Source organism: Papio anubis, chromosome 11, assembly GCF_008728515.1.
Source record: "Papio anubis isolate 15944 chromosome 11, Panubis1.0, whole genome shotgun sequence".
Taxonomy (NCBI): domain Eukaryota; kingdom Metazoa; phylum Chordata; class Mammalia; order Primates; family Cercopithecidae; genus Papio; species Papio anubis.
The window spans coordinates 76,208,660-76,223,682 of NC_044986.1; the positions used below are offsets into that span (position 1 = coordinate 76,208,660).

The 15,023-nt window shown below is 41.8% G+C and overlaps 1 pseudogene across 1 annotated transcript; it reads right to left on the reverse strand.

The window, feature by feature from the left end:
- Positions 1 to 11,055: 11,055 nt before the first annotated feature.
- On the reverse strand, positions 11,056 to 12,808 carry LOC110744049 (annotated as a pseudogene). The gene has a single exon (XR_004176844.1). The product of XR_004176844.1 is annotated as a pulmonary surfactant-associated protein A pseudogene (transcript).
- Positions 12,809 to 15,023: the final 2,215 nt, after the last annotated feature.

The following is a 15,023-nucleotide window of genomic DNA, read 5'->3' on the forward strand; positions in this document are numbered from 1 at the left end:
TCATAGACTCGGAAGTGAATTTATGCTGTTCTTACGACTATTACTGAATTTTGCTATTTATGCCAAGATGAAAAATTGTGTTTCCAGTGTCTCAGCGTGGCATGATCTCCCGCACTGTGGAGACTTAAATGCAGTGGAGATACCACAGCCCAGGCACCTCAGTGGTGTCTCAGATGGAGGCCAGGCAGATTTGAGTTCATGATGGGACAATTATCAAATACAGTAGGGGATAAGCAGAGTGAGAGCTCATAGAAATGACAAGCCTCAGAAATAGTCCTCCAAGGAGTGTGGACCCTACATGACAGATAAATTAATATGCACTTCAAAAGAGGGTATAATGGAGGAATAAATGAAAATTATATAATTAAATTAATAAACTTGAATTAAAAATAACTATAGTGCTAATAAAATAAAATACTGGTTCTTTGTCAGAGATATAAACTCAGCAAATATGGCTGTAGTAGTTTTGAGTTGTTTCCTCCTTGTTGTAAAACTACATCTCAGGCCCTTTGCCATAGGACTTCACAAAGGCTCCCATTAGAGTGTGAGGAGTAAACACTCCAGCCCCTTTGCTGTTTGGTGTGGCCATGTGACCCTGAGCTGAGACGAAGGGAGCAGCAGCTTAACGAGTGCTTACAGGTTTGCTATGGCCTTTGTGTTTCTTTCCCAATCATGGGAAGTATGCATCCCTGGAAAGTGATATGGAACAGTCATGAACTCACCTGAAAGTCTGTCCAGCCGACTGCTGCTGAGTCCAGGCCCACTCAGCTGAAATCAGCCAAAGCTCAACAAACTGGAAGATCCAGAGCAGGAAATAAACCGTTTACTGTTGTAAGCCCTTGAGAGGGAAATTTACTGTTGTGTTAGCTGACTGATACAATATCAATGATTGATAGAAAAGGTATAAGGAATTAACAAACCAGCCCAGGAGCAGTGGCTCACGCCTGTAATCCCAACACTTTGGGAGGCCGAGGCAGGCGGATCACCTGAGGTCAGGAGTTCAAGACCAGCCTGACAAACATGGTAAAACCCCATCTCTACTAAAAATACAAAAATTAATTGGACGTGGTGGTGCATGCCTGTAATCTCAGCTACTTGGGAGGCTGAGGCAGGCAAATCGCTTGAATCTGGGAGGCAGAGGTTGCAGTGAGCTGAGTACGTGCCACTGCACTCCAGCCTGGACAACAAAGGGAGACTCCATCTCAAACAAACAAACAAACAACAATGAACAAATCAGGAAGAAAAGGTATTATTATACTAGGACAGATGGTCCTGACATTATAAAATCACACTATGTACAGTTAATTTTATAGCAACACATTGGAAAATTAGGTAAAATATATAATATTATAAGAAAGTTTAGAATTATTTAAGTTGGCCCAAGAATGACTGATATATCAGAGTAATTGATATATGACTAATCATAAAATACAGAAATGGAAGTCAAAAATTAACAACCATCCCTCCATCAACAAAATGGTTTTAAGGTGAGTTGTATAAAATCTTCAGAGAAGAGACTACTCTCATACAGAAATGGTTTATATCTAAAAAACTACTTAGCTGAGATGATTAGCTGAACATATAATTCAGAATGGATAAGGATTGAACAAAAGAAGGAAACTTTTAGAAAATCTAATTTATAAGCAGAGAGGCAAAAATATAATTTAAAAAATAACTATTAAAGTTCAGCCCTGTATTCATGGTTAATAGCAGTCTCTGGAATCTGACTTCCGACATTCATTAGCCCATGAACTAGCTGCATAATATTTGGAAAATCACTGTAACCTCTATATCCCTTGACATTCTTATTTGTAAATAGGGGAAAATAATAGCACCTATAAAATAGGGTTAATAAGTTTAACTAGTATAGTGCCTACCCTATAGGATGTGTGATGAGCATATATAGCATCAGACCGAGTAGGGTATATCCAAGGAATGCAAGGATGGCTCAACATCAAAAAGTAAATCAATGCAAATCACTAGTTTAATAAAGAGCAGGTTTTATTAAGAGCCTAATTCAGATCCGTGCAATCTTGAAGCTTGAAACCTGTTCCCAAAACTAATACATAGTCTGAAAATTCTTCATACATTGTTTCCCAGACTCCTGTAATGCAAACTTTCTAGAGTTGATTTCAAACACAGTCCAAACAAATGACATTGTCCTCCAGTTTTGTCGTTTCACCACTCAGGCCATAGAGTGGTAGCTCAGCTTGAAGCTGTTGCTACTTGAAGTGAAAGGTTGGGCAGTGGCCTACTGTCTTATTTCTTTGCATGTGCAGAGGGTAGAGAGAATGCTGTTGGTGCCAATGGTGGGCAATACCTGCTCACAGGAGGAACTACATGTCAGCAGGTACACTACTGCCTCTCAGCCCACACTGACTGGTTGTGTGACTAATTACAAATGACAGTTCCTTTCAGCAGCTGGTTCTTCAGGAAAGAGACTCTATGATTGCCTCTAGCTGCATGTCCCTTACCCTCACCTTTGCACCAGTACACATTTCAGTCCATAATGTCTTGTTGCCGGGGTCCCTGAGTTTCAGGAAGCAACTTGCTCATGAGTAGGGTGTGAACCCCAGGCAGCTTCTGTGATACTGGCATTCACATAGCCCCCTAGGAAACTCAATCCATGGTGTTGCAATCCACATTGCCCCAAAACACTCCTGCTCACAGCTTTGTCCTTCCTTTTCTTCTCCCCATGCTCCATAAAATCAGTCCATCTGCTGGTTCCAAATGTCAGAATTTTACAAGAGGAAATGATTACCCATCCCTGCCTTACATGACTTAATCAGAGACGTTGAGGTAACCTGAGTATCCCTACTCACAAAGATTAGGAGGGGCTTAAGACAGTCGCTTCCTATACCCCAAAAGTAGAGGACAGGAAGGGATGATTTCCACTGTGAGAGCACAAATGTCACCCAAGGTGGGTCAGCAACCTTCAATTCTCTCCAGGCCTCCTTTTACTGACAAGGGAATGGGGCTTATTAAACTACTTCTGCTGGACAGCCCACTCCTTGCAGGGCCTATGGTGGAGTCCCTGGGGCATTTCTCCAAACTTAAATAATGAAGAACTTAGAGCCTCTTATGCTCAGTGGCATCCTCTGGATGCCAGTACTACTTGCTTGACACTCTTGCCTTGATGTTAACAGACTAAAGAAAATGCTGAAAATTCATCTGATAAAGTGCAGCACACTTTCATAATGAAAACAATCTTAGCTAACTAGAAAAAAAGAGGAAACTTTTTTTACCTTGACACAGAGTATTTACTAGACACTTAAAATGGCAACATTTTCAATGGTGACATATTGGAAGTGTTCCTGTTACATAATCAGGGCCAACTTCACATTATACACAAAGAGTCCATTTTCATTGTGTCTCTTCAAAAGCTATAGAGGTTTCTGTCCCCTATATAAAGATAAGAATTGAGACATTAAAATATAAATGTCATATAGGAACAGGAAAAATTTCCATCACTTGTAAATACAAACAGTATTTATGAAATATAACAGAATCGAAGATGGCTGAATAGGAACAGCTCCAGTCTGCAGCTCCCAGCAAGATCAATGCAGAAGACAGGTGACTTCTGCATTTCCAACTGAGGTAACTGGTTCATTTCACTAGGACTGGTTGGACAGTGGGTACAGCCCACAGAGGGCAAGCTGAAGCAGGACAGGGCATTGCCTCACCCATGAAGCACAAGGGGTTGGGGGATTTCCCTTTCCTAGCCAAGGGAAGCCGTGACAGACTGTATCTGGAGAAACGGTACACTCCTGACCAAACACTGCACTATTCCCACTGTCTTAGCAATCGGCAGACCAGGAGATACCCTCCCATACCTGGGTTGGCAGATCCCATGCCCACAGAGCCTTGCTCACTGCTAGTGCAGCAGTCTGAGATGGACCGGCGATGCTGCTGCTGGATTGGGGGAGGGGTGTCTGCCGTTACTGAGGCTTGAGTAGCTCACAGTGTAAAGAAAGAGGCCTGGAAGCACAGACTGGGCAGAGCCCACTGCAGCTCATCAAGGCCTACTGCCTCTATAGATTCCACCTCTTGGGGCAGGGCATAGCAGAACAAAAGGCAACAGGCAGCTTCTGCAGACCTAAATGTCCCTGTCTGACAGCTCTGAAGAGAGCAGTGGTTTTCTCAGCATGGTGTTTGAGCTCCAAGAACAGACAGACTGCCTCCTCAAGTGGGTCCCTGACCCCCATGTAGCCTGGCTGGGAAACACCTCCCAGTAGGGGCCAACAGACACCTCAAACAGGCGGATGCCCCTCTGAGATGAAGCTTCCAGAGGAAGGATCAGGTAGCAATACTTGCTGTTCTGTAGCCTCCTCTGGTGATACCCAGGCAAACAGGGTCTGGAGTGAACCTCCGGCAAACTCCAACAGACCTGCAGCTGAGGGGTCTGCCTGTTAGAAGGAAAACTAACAAACAGAAAGGAATAGCATCAACATCAACAAAAAGGACATCCACACCAAAACCCCATCTGTAGGTCACATCAAAGATCAAAGATAGATAAAACCACAAAGATGGGGAGAAACCAGAGTAGAAAAGCTGAAAATTCCAAAAAAAAGAGTGCCTCTTCTCCTTCAAAGGATCACAGCTCCTCGCCAGCAAGGGAACACAACTGGATGGAGAATGAATTTAATGAGTTGACAGAAGTAGGCTTCAGAAGGTTGATAATAACAAATTTGTCTGAGCTAAAGGAGCATGTTCTAACCCATTGCAAGGAAGCTAAAATCCTTGAAAAAAGGTTAGATAAATGGCTAACTGGCTAACTAGAATAAACAGTGTACAGAAGACCTAAAATGACCTGATGGAGCTGAAAACCATGGCACGAGAACTTCTGACACATGCACAAGTTTCAATAGCCGATTTGATCAAGTCAAAGAAAGGATATCAGTGATTGAAGATCAAATTAATGAAATAAAATGAGAAGACAAAATTAGAGAAAAAAAGAGTGAAAAGAAATGAACAAAGCCTCCAAGAAATATGGGACTATGTGAAAAGACCAAATATACGTTTGATTAGTGTACTGGAAAGTGACAAGAAGAATGGAGCCAAGTTAGAAAACACTCTTCAGGATATTATCCACGAGAACTTCCCTAACCTAGCAAGGCAGGCCAATATTCAAATTCAGGAAATACAGTGAACACCACAAAGATACTCCTCGAGAAGAGCAACCCCAAGACACATAATTGTCAGATTCACCAAGGTTGAAATGAGGGAAAAAATGTTAAGGGCAGCCAGAGAGAAAGGTTGGGTTACCCACAAAATGAAGCCCATCAGACTAATAGCGGATTGCTCAGCAGAAACCCTACAAGCCAGAATAGAGTAGGGGCCAACATTCTACATTCTTAAAGAAAAGAATTTTCAACCCAGAATCTCATATGCAGCCAAACTAAGCTTCATAAGTGAAGGAGAAATAAAATCCTTTACAGACAAGCAAATACTGAGAGATTTTGTCACCACCAGGCCTGCCTTATAAGAGCTTCTGAAGGAAGCACTAAACATGGAAAAGAACAACTGGTACCAGCCACTGCAAAAACATGCCAAACGGTAAAGACCATTGATGCTATGAAGAAACTGCATCAATTAATGGGCAAAATAACCAGCTAACATCATAATGACAGGATCAAATTCAAACATAACAATATTAACCTTAAATGTAAACGTGCTAAATGCCCCAATTAAAAGACACAGACTGGCAAAATGGATAAAGAGTCAAAACTCATCAGTGTGCTGTATTCAGGAGACCCATTTCATGTGCAAAGACATACATAGGCTCAAAATAAAAAGATGGAGGAAGATCTACCAAGCAAATAGAAAGGAAAACAAAAAAACAGGGGTTGTAATCCTAGTCTCTGATAAAACAGACTTTAAACCAATAACAATCAAAAGAGACAAAGAAGGCCACTACATAATGGTAAAGGAATCAATTCACCAAGAAGATATACTATACTAAATATATATGCACCAAATACAGGAGCATACAGATTTATAAAGCAATTCCTTAAAGACCTACAAAGAGACACTCCCACACACTAATAATGGGAGACTTAAACACCCCACTGTCAATATCAGACAAATCAACAAGACAGAAGGTTAACAAGGATGTCCAGGATTTGAACTCAGCTCTGGACCAAGCAGACCTAATAGACATCTACACAACTCTACACCCCAAATCAATAGAATGTACATTCTTCTCAGCACCACATCATACATATTCTAAAATTGATCACATAAATGATAGTAAAACACTCTTCAGCAGATGTAAAAGAACAGAAATCACAACAAACTGTCTCTCAGACCACAGTGCAATCAAATTAGAACTCAGGATTAATAAACTCACTCAAAACCACACAACTACATGAAAAACTGAACAACTTGCTCCTGAAGGACTACTGGGTAAATAATGAAATGAAGGCAGAAATAAAGATGTTCTTTGAAACCAATGAGAACAAAGACACAATGAACCACAATCTCTGGGACACATTTAAAGCAGTGTGTGGAGGGAAATTTATAGCACTAAATGCCCACAAGAGAAAGCAGAAAAGATCTAAAATTGACACCCTAACATCACAATTAAAAGAACCAGAGAAGCAAAAGCAAACAAATTTAAAAGCTAGCAGAAGGCAAGAAATAACTAAGATCAGAGCAGAACTGAAGGTGATAGAGACACAAAATAAACCCTTCAAAAAAATCAATGAATCCAGGAGCTGGTTTTTGAAAAGATCAACAAAATAGGTAGACCACTAGCAAGACTATTAAAGAAGAAAAGAGAGAAGAATCAAATAGATGCAATAAAAAATGATAAAAGGGATATCACCACCGGTCCCACAGAAATACAAACTACTATTAGAGAATACTGTAAACACCTCTATGCAAATAAACTAGAAAATCTAGAAGAAATGGATAAATTCCTGGACACATACACACTCCCAAGACTAAACCAGGAAGAAGTTGAATCTCTGAATAGACCAATAACAGGCTCTGAAATTGAGGCAATAATTAATAGCCTACCAACCAAAAAAAGTCCAGGGCCAGGCAGAGTCACAGCCGAATTCTACCAGAGGTACAAAGAGGAGCCGGTACCACTGCTTCTGAAACTATTTCTATCAATAGAAAAAGGGAATTCTCCCTAACTCATTTTATGAGGTTAGCATCATCCTGATACCAAAGCCTGGTAGAGACACACACAAAAAAAGAGAATTTTGGGCCAATATCCTGATGAACATTGATGTGAAAATCCTCGATGAACATTGATGTGAAATCATCCATAAAATGCTGGCAAACCGAATCCAGCAGCACATAAAAGAGCTTACCCATCATGATTAAGTGGACTTCATCCCTGGGATGCAAGGCTGGTGCAACATACACAAATCAATCAACATAATCCATCACATAAACAAAACCAATGACAAAAATTATATGATTATCGCAATAGATTCAGAAAAAGCCTTCAAGAAAATTCAACAGCCCTTCATGCTAAAAACTCTCATTAAACTAGGTATAGATGGAATGTATCTCAAAATAATAAGAGCTATTTATAACAAACTCACAGGCAATATCATACTGAATGGGCAAAAACTGGAAGCTTTCCCTTTGAAAACTGGCACAAGACAAGCATGCCTTCTCTCACCACTCCCATTCAACATAGTGTTGGAAGTTCTGGCTAGGGCAATCAGGCAAGAGGAAGAAATAAAAGATATTCAATTAGGAAAAGAGGAAGTCAAATTGTCTCTGTTTGCAGATGACATGGTTGCATATTTAGAAAACCCCATCATCTCAGCCCAAAATCTCCCTAAGTTGATAAGCAACTTCAGCAAAATCTCAGGATACAAAATCAATGTGCAGAAATCACAAGCATTCCTATACATCAATAATAGACAAACAGAGAGCCAAATCATGAGTGAATTCCCATTCACAATTACTACAAAGAGAATAAAATACCTAGGAATCCAATTTACAAGGGATGTGAAGGACCTCTTCAAGGAGAACTACAAACCACGGCTCAATGAAATAAAAAAGGACACAAACAAATGGAAGAACATTCCATGCTCATGGATAGGAAGAATTAATATCATGAAAATGGCCACACTGTCCCAAGTAATTTATAGATTCAATGCTATCCCCATCAAGCTACCACTGACTTTCTTCACAGAATTGGAAAAAACTACTTTAAGTTCATATGGAATCAAAAAAGAGCCTGCATTGCCAAGACAATCCTAAGCAAAAAGAACAAAGCTGGAGGCATCAGGCTACCTGACTTCAAACTATACTACAAGGCTACAGTAACCAAAAGAGCATGGTATTGGTACAAAACCGAGATATCGACCAATAGAACAGAACAACGACCTCAGAAATAACACCACACATCTACAACCATCTGATCTTTGACAAACCTGACAAAAACAAGCAATGGAGAAAGGATTCCCTATTTAATACATGGTGCTGGGAAAACTGGCTAGCCATATGTAGAAAGCTGAAACTGGATCCCTTCCTTACACCATATACAAAAATTAACTCAAGATGGATTAAAGGCTTAATGTAAGACTTTACACTATAACAACCCTAGAAGAAATCCTAGGCAATACCATTCAGGACATAGGCATGGACAAAGACTTCATGACTAAAACACCAAAAGCAATGGCAACAAAAACCAAAATAGACAAATGGAATCTAATTAAACTAAAAAGCTTCTGCATGGCAAGAGAAACTATCATCAGAACAAGCAGGCAACCTACAGAATGGGATAAAATTTTTGCAATCTACCCATCTGACAAAGGGCTGGTATCCAGAATCAACAAAGAACTTAAACAAGTTTACAAGAAAAAAAAAAATCAAACAACCCCATCAAAAAGTGGGCAAAGGATATGAACAGACACTTTTCAAAAGAAGACATTTATGCAGCCAACAGACATATGAAAAAATGCTCATCATCACTGGTCATCAGAGAAATGCAAGTCAAACCACAATGAGATACCATCTCACACCAGTTAGAATGGCGATCATTAAAAAGTCAGGAAACAACAGATGCTGGAGAGGATGTGGAGAAACAGGAACGCTTTTACACTGTTGGTGGAAGTGTAAATTAGTTCAAACATTGTGGAAGACAGTGTGGCGATTCCTCAAGGACCTAGAACTAGAAATACCATTTGACCTAGCAATCCCATTACTGGGTGTATACCCAAAGGATTATAAATCATGCTACTACAAAGACATGTACACACATATGTTTATTGCGGCACTATTCACAATAGCAAAGACTTGGAACCAACCCAAATGTCAATCAATGATAGAATGGATTAAGAAAATGTGGCACATATGCACCATGGAATACTATGCGGCCATAAAAAAGAATGAGTTCATTTCCTTTGCAGAGACATGGATAAAGCTGGAAACCATCATTCTAAGCAAACTATCACAAGGACAGAAAACCAAACACCGCATATTCTTACTCATAGGTGGGGGTTGAACAATGAGAACACATGGACACAGGGTAGGGAACATCACACGCTGGGTCCGGTTTGGGGGTGGGGACCAGGTGGAGGGATAGCATTAGGAGAAATATCTAATGTAAATGAAAAGTTGAGGGATGCAGCAAACCAACATGGCACATGTATAACCATGTAACAAACCTGCATGTTGTGCACATGTACCCTAGAACTTAAAGTATAATAAAAATATATATATATAACAGAATCAGTTATATTAGAAGTATTAGTGGGAAAATGAGAATCCAAAAGATGGTTGGGTATAAGATCAACAGAAATTAAGAGTTTTTTTTTAAACAAATCAGCAATAATTAATTTAAAAATCTTATAAAAATAGTAACAATAGCAAATAAAAGCATAAAGAAAGTAAAAATAATCCCAATAAGAAACAAAAAGATATCAATTTTCAGAGGCTTGAAGTATTTATCTATAAAATTGGGAATACACATGGTCCTGGATTTTTGATGGTTTAACTTACAATTTATCAACTTTACAATGGTTCAAAAGTGATGTGAATTCAGTAGAAGCCATACTTTGAGTACACATAAAATCCTTCATTCACTTCCAGTACAGTATTCAAAAAAGTCCACGAGATAGTTAATACCTTATTATAAAATAGGCCATGTATTAGATGATTTTGCCCAACTACAGGCTAATGTAGTGTTCTGGGCATGTTTAAGGTAGTTTAAGTCAAGCTATGATTTTTGGTAGGTTACGTGTATTAAATGCATTCCCAACTTATGACATTTTCATCTTGCAATGTATTTATCATGATATAACCCCATCATAAGTCAAGGAATATCTGTATATCCTTCTCCTTCTTTTTAAAATAATTTGGAGGAGGACTCAATAATTTGTGTGCTGCATCCTAAGTGCATGCGGAATGGTGATCAGATTAAAATGCTTCATTCATAAAAGACTGAGAAATTGTTCCCCTCATACTCATTGGTTTTCTGAGTGTAGATTCAGAACTTCCTTGCACCCAAGAAAAGCAATAAATGCCAAAGAGTGTTCACAGGTATTGGGGTGGAGAAGTGAGAGCCTTTCTGGGAGCGTGTTACGGGGGAGAAGTGGGAGGTGGGACACACATGTGGCTGCCTCCTCAAGCAAGTATGGACATGGTCTCATTCCTGCGCAGCCCTGGGGTATGGGAGTGTGGTCCCATTCCATGCAGACCTGAGATTAGGATGAATCACTGAGGCCTGAGACTGAGCCCTGAGTGCCACCATCACTGCTGGGCTGCAGAAATCATTCAGGTGGCTGCATGGAGGACAGAAGGCATGGTATCCCCACCCACAAATGGGCCATGTGGATTCATGATGCCCATGTGTTCTTCCAAATGGTGTCTGTAACTCCCCATCCCCCTGCACCATCTCAGGGAGGAGAGCAGGTGGCCCCTCCCATCAAACAAAGAAAGCACATCTTGAGATTGAATTTTCCAATATTCAGGCAAGTGGGGGCTCAGAGCCAGAGTTCATTTGATTTACAAAAATACAGAAATGTGATATTTCTTGGAACCAGAGCAGAGGAAATACATATAAACACATTCACGATTTATTACATACACTTAAATCATCTTTGTTCAGCTCAGGGGTGGGGTGGCTGGGAGCATGAACTTCAGATCCAGGAAGATGGGTTTGGATCCAGCCTCTGCCACTTGCTCTCTAGAATAATACTCAAAACATTTCACTCCTCCAAGCTTCAGTGTCCTTATAAAAAAATGGAGAAAACAATACTGGTCCCATGTCATTGTGTGAAGATTGAATAGGACATAATAAGCCATATTAGAATTGCTTGTCAAGGTGTGTGGCGCATGATATGTGCTCGGTCAATAGCCTCTGTGTGTAGTAACAGCTCTGGTAGTAATTTTGCTAGCTGGGGGGATGGTAATAATTGTGACGGCAACAAGTATTTCATCCCCATTTTATAGATGAAGACATAAGCTCAAGGAAAAAAATCCCCAAGAGTCACCAGTTACCTTGCCTACCCCATGACACATCCTAAGACCTGACCCACGTTAATTTTAATGATTATCTGGGTGAATGGATTAATGAAAGGGGAAAGTGGAGCCGGTGGTATGGGGGGACGGGGTGGTGAAAATGCCTACTTAAGTCTGAAGTGGGGTGCAGAGTCGTTCATCAGCAGAAAGTTACTTGGGTTACGTCTGCAGTGGGGGGCTCTTCCCTAGAGGCCTAGGCCGGCTGTCTTCAGGTCAGGGGCCTGAGTTGGCATCCAAAGACTCAAAGGAATGAATTGTACATGTCAGTCACAGGGTTGGCTTGGACACCACCGTGCTAGGGCACCACTGGGCCCTCTGACCACCTGGAGAACCTGACCAGGCCTGCCACAGAGATCTCAGAGTGCCAGAGAATCTCCACTGCAGCCTTACCTCTGCACAGTCAGGGCTTCTTTGAAGTCTGCCTCTCTCTGTCATTATGCTTGGCCAGGACTGCTCATCCTGATGGCACTGGGCACGCAGTGGGCGCAGAGGGAGAGCTAGGGCACCTGGAGGCAGGCACTCTGTGTGACTTCGGAGGGTCCTTCTACCCCACGACCTCTGCTGCCATCTGTAAGTGAAGGAACTGGACCAGATGGGGAATAAGGAGGGCTCCATCTCATGCCGAAGGCCAGGGCTAGGAGTGGCTGCCTGGGGTGCAGTGCTGGGAGGGTTTGCAAGGGGAGTGTCAAGGCTGGCCAGTGATTTGGGGGAAGAGTCAGGGCCCATCAGGGGAATGAAGTGGTTAAGGATGCCATCAGCCCTAATAGCCACAAGTGAATTCTGTTGAAAGGGAGTTCCAGCATCTCACAGACCAAGCGGATACTGGGGATGGAAACCGAAGGCCAGACAGGATCCTCCCTGTCCCGTGGCATAAATGCCTCTCAGAACTCACAGATGGTCAGTTGGTTGTACAGGCAGTTCCTGTCATTCCACCGCCCATCTGTGTACATCTCCACACACTGCTCTGTTCCCTGACCCGCGGGCTCCCCTGGGTACCAGCTGGTGTAGTTTACAGGGGTCCCATCTGAGTAGCGGAAGTCTCCAAGGCTTGGACCCTCAGTCAGGCCCACATAGGCATACGTGTTGTACTTCTTCACGAAGCTTGCAACGGCCTCGTTTTCCTCTGGACTCCTCACGACAACAATGTGGCTGCCTGCTTTGGGGCGTGCCTCCCGAAAGGCATCAAAAGTGGCAGACTGCCATTGGTGGAGAAGACCTTCTCTCCTACTGCCAGTATGGACCCCTGTAGACTAAGGGCTGGGAGCAGAGGAGTCCGGGTCAGGCCATTGACTGTTTTGTCTCTAAGCCACCTCTCTCACCTGCGCTCTCTGCCACCGGACTTTCCCCAGCCTCTCCATCTCTGCTTCTCTGTGTCTTCTCTTCCTCTTCCAATTGCAATTTTCTAAATTCTCTTCTAGGCTCTCATCCATGTACTCATTCATCTATTTAACAATTACTTATTGCCAGAAATGGTGCAATTTTCTGGGATTCAATAGAAAGCAAGAATAGGCAAAGACCTTGCTTTCCTAAGCCATTAGGAGTGGATTGTGTACACTTCTGTCGCCTCTGGGCCATTCCGAAATATCAGGAATCATCATTCCTTTCTGAAGACCTGAATGTCCACACACTTCTCTGCATCAAAAGGATATGAAAATTGTAAATATATATGTACCCAACGCCAGAACACCAAGATAAAAGCAAATATTCTTAGATGTAAAAGAAGAGACAGACTCCAATACAATAATAATTGGGGACTTCAACAGTTTACTGTCTGCATTGTTTAGATCATTTAGACAGAACATCAACAAAAAAAAGTTGGCTTAAACTGTGTTGCAGACCAAATGGACCTAATAGACATTTGCAGAACATTTCATCTGACAGCTACAGAATACCCATTCTTCTTATTAGCACATGGAACATTCTCCAGGATACACCATTTTAGGCTACAAAGTAAGTATCAATGAATAAAAATATTAAAATGATATCAAGAACCTTTTCTGACCACAATGGCGTAGGAAGGAAATTTTAAAAATTCTCGAAACAAATGAAAATAGAAACACAACATACCAAAACCTATGGTAGACAAAAAAAGCAGTAGTAAGAGGGAAATTTATAACATTACATGCCTACATCAGAAAAGTAGAAAGATTTCAGATAAAAACCTAAAATTCATCTTAAGAAACTAGAAAAGCAAGAAAAAAGCCAAACCCCAAATTAGTGGAAAGAGAGAAATTTTTAAATTTGGAGCAGAGGCTGGGTGCAGTTGCTCACACCTGTAATCCCAGCACTTTGGGAGGCAGAGGTGAGTGGATCACCTGATGTCAGGAGTTTGAGACCAGTCTGACCATTTTGAAACCCCATAGCTACTAAAAATACAAAAAAATTAGCTGGACGTGGTGGTGGACGCCTGTAATCCCAGCTACTCGGGAGGCTGAAGCAGGAGAATTGCTTGAATCCGGTAAGCAGAGGTTACTGTGAGCCAAGATCGCACCATTGTACTCTAGTCTGGGCAACATAGTGAGACCGTCTCAAAAAAAAAAAAAAAAGCAGAAATAAGCAAAAAGTAGACTAAAAAAGCAGCACAAAATACCAACAAAATGAAAAGTTGGGGAATTTTTTGTTTGTTTGTTTGAGACAAGATCTTGCTCTGTCACCCAGGATGGAGTGCAGTGGCATTGTGTCCGGAATTGGTGGGTTCTTGATCTCTCTGACTTCAAGAATGAAGCCATGAACCCTCACGGTGAGTGTTACAGCTTTTAAAGATGGTGTGTCCGGAGTTTGTTCCTTCAGATGTTCAGATGTGCCCAGAGTTTCTTCCTTCTGGTGGGTTCGTGGTCTCACTGACTTCAGGAGTGAAGCTGCAGACCTCCGAGGTGAGTGGTACAGCTCTTAAAGGCAGTGTCTGGAGTTGTTGGTTCCTTCAGGTGGGTTCGCAGTCTCGCTGGCCTCAGGAGTGAGGCTGCAGACCTTTGCAGTGAGTGTTACAGCTCATAAAGGCCGCACGGACCCAAAGAGTGAGCAGCAGCAAGATTTATTGTGAAGAGCTAAAGAACAAAGCTTCCACAGTGTGGAAGGGGACCTGAATTGCCCTTACTGGCTCAGGCAGCCTGCTTGTATTGCCTTATCTGGCCCCACCCACATCCTGCTGATTGGTCCATTTTACAGAGAGCTGATCCGTCCGTTTTACAGAGCGGCTGATTGGTCCCTTTTGGCAGAGTGCTGACTGGTGAGTTTATAATCCTTTAGTTAGACACAAAAGTTCTCCAAGTCCCCAGATTAGCTAGACACAGAGCGCTGATTGGTGCATTTACAAACCTTTAGCTAGACACAGAGTGCTGACTGGTGCATTTACAAACCTTTAGCTAGACACAGAGTGCTGATTGGTGCATTTACAAACTTTTAGCTAGACACAGAGTGCTGACTAGTGCGTTTACAAACCTTTAGCTAGACAGAGAAGTTCTGGGAGCCCCTACCCATCCCAGAAGCCCAGCCAGCTTCACCTCTCACTGGCACTCTTCCCAGGACTTTGT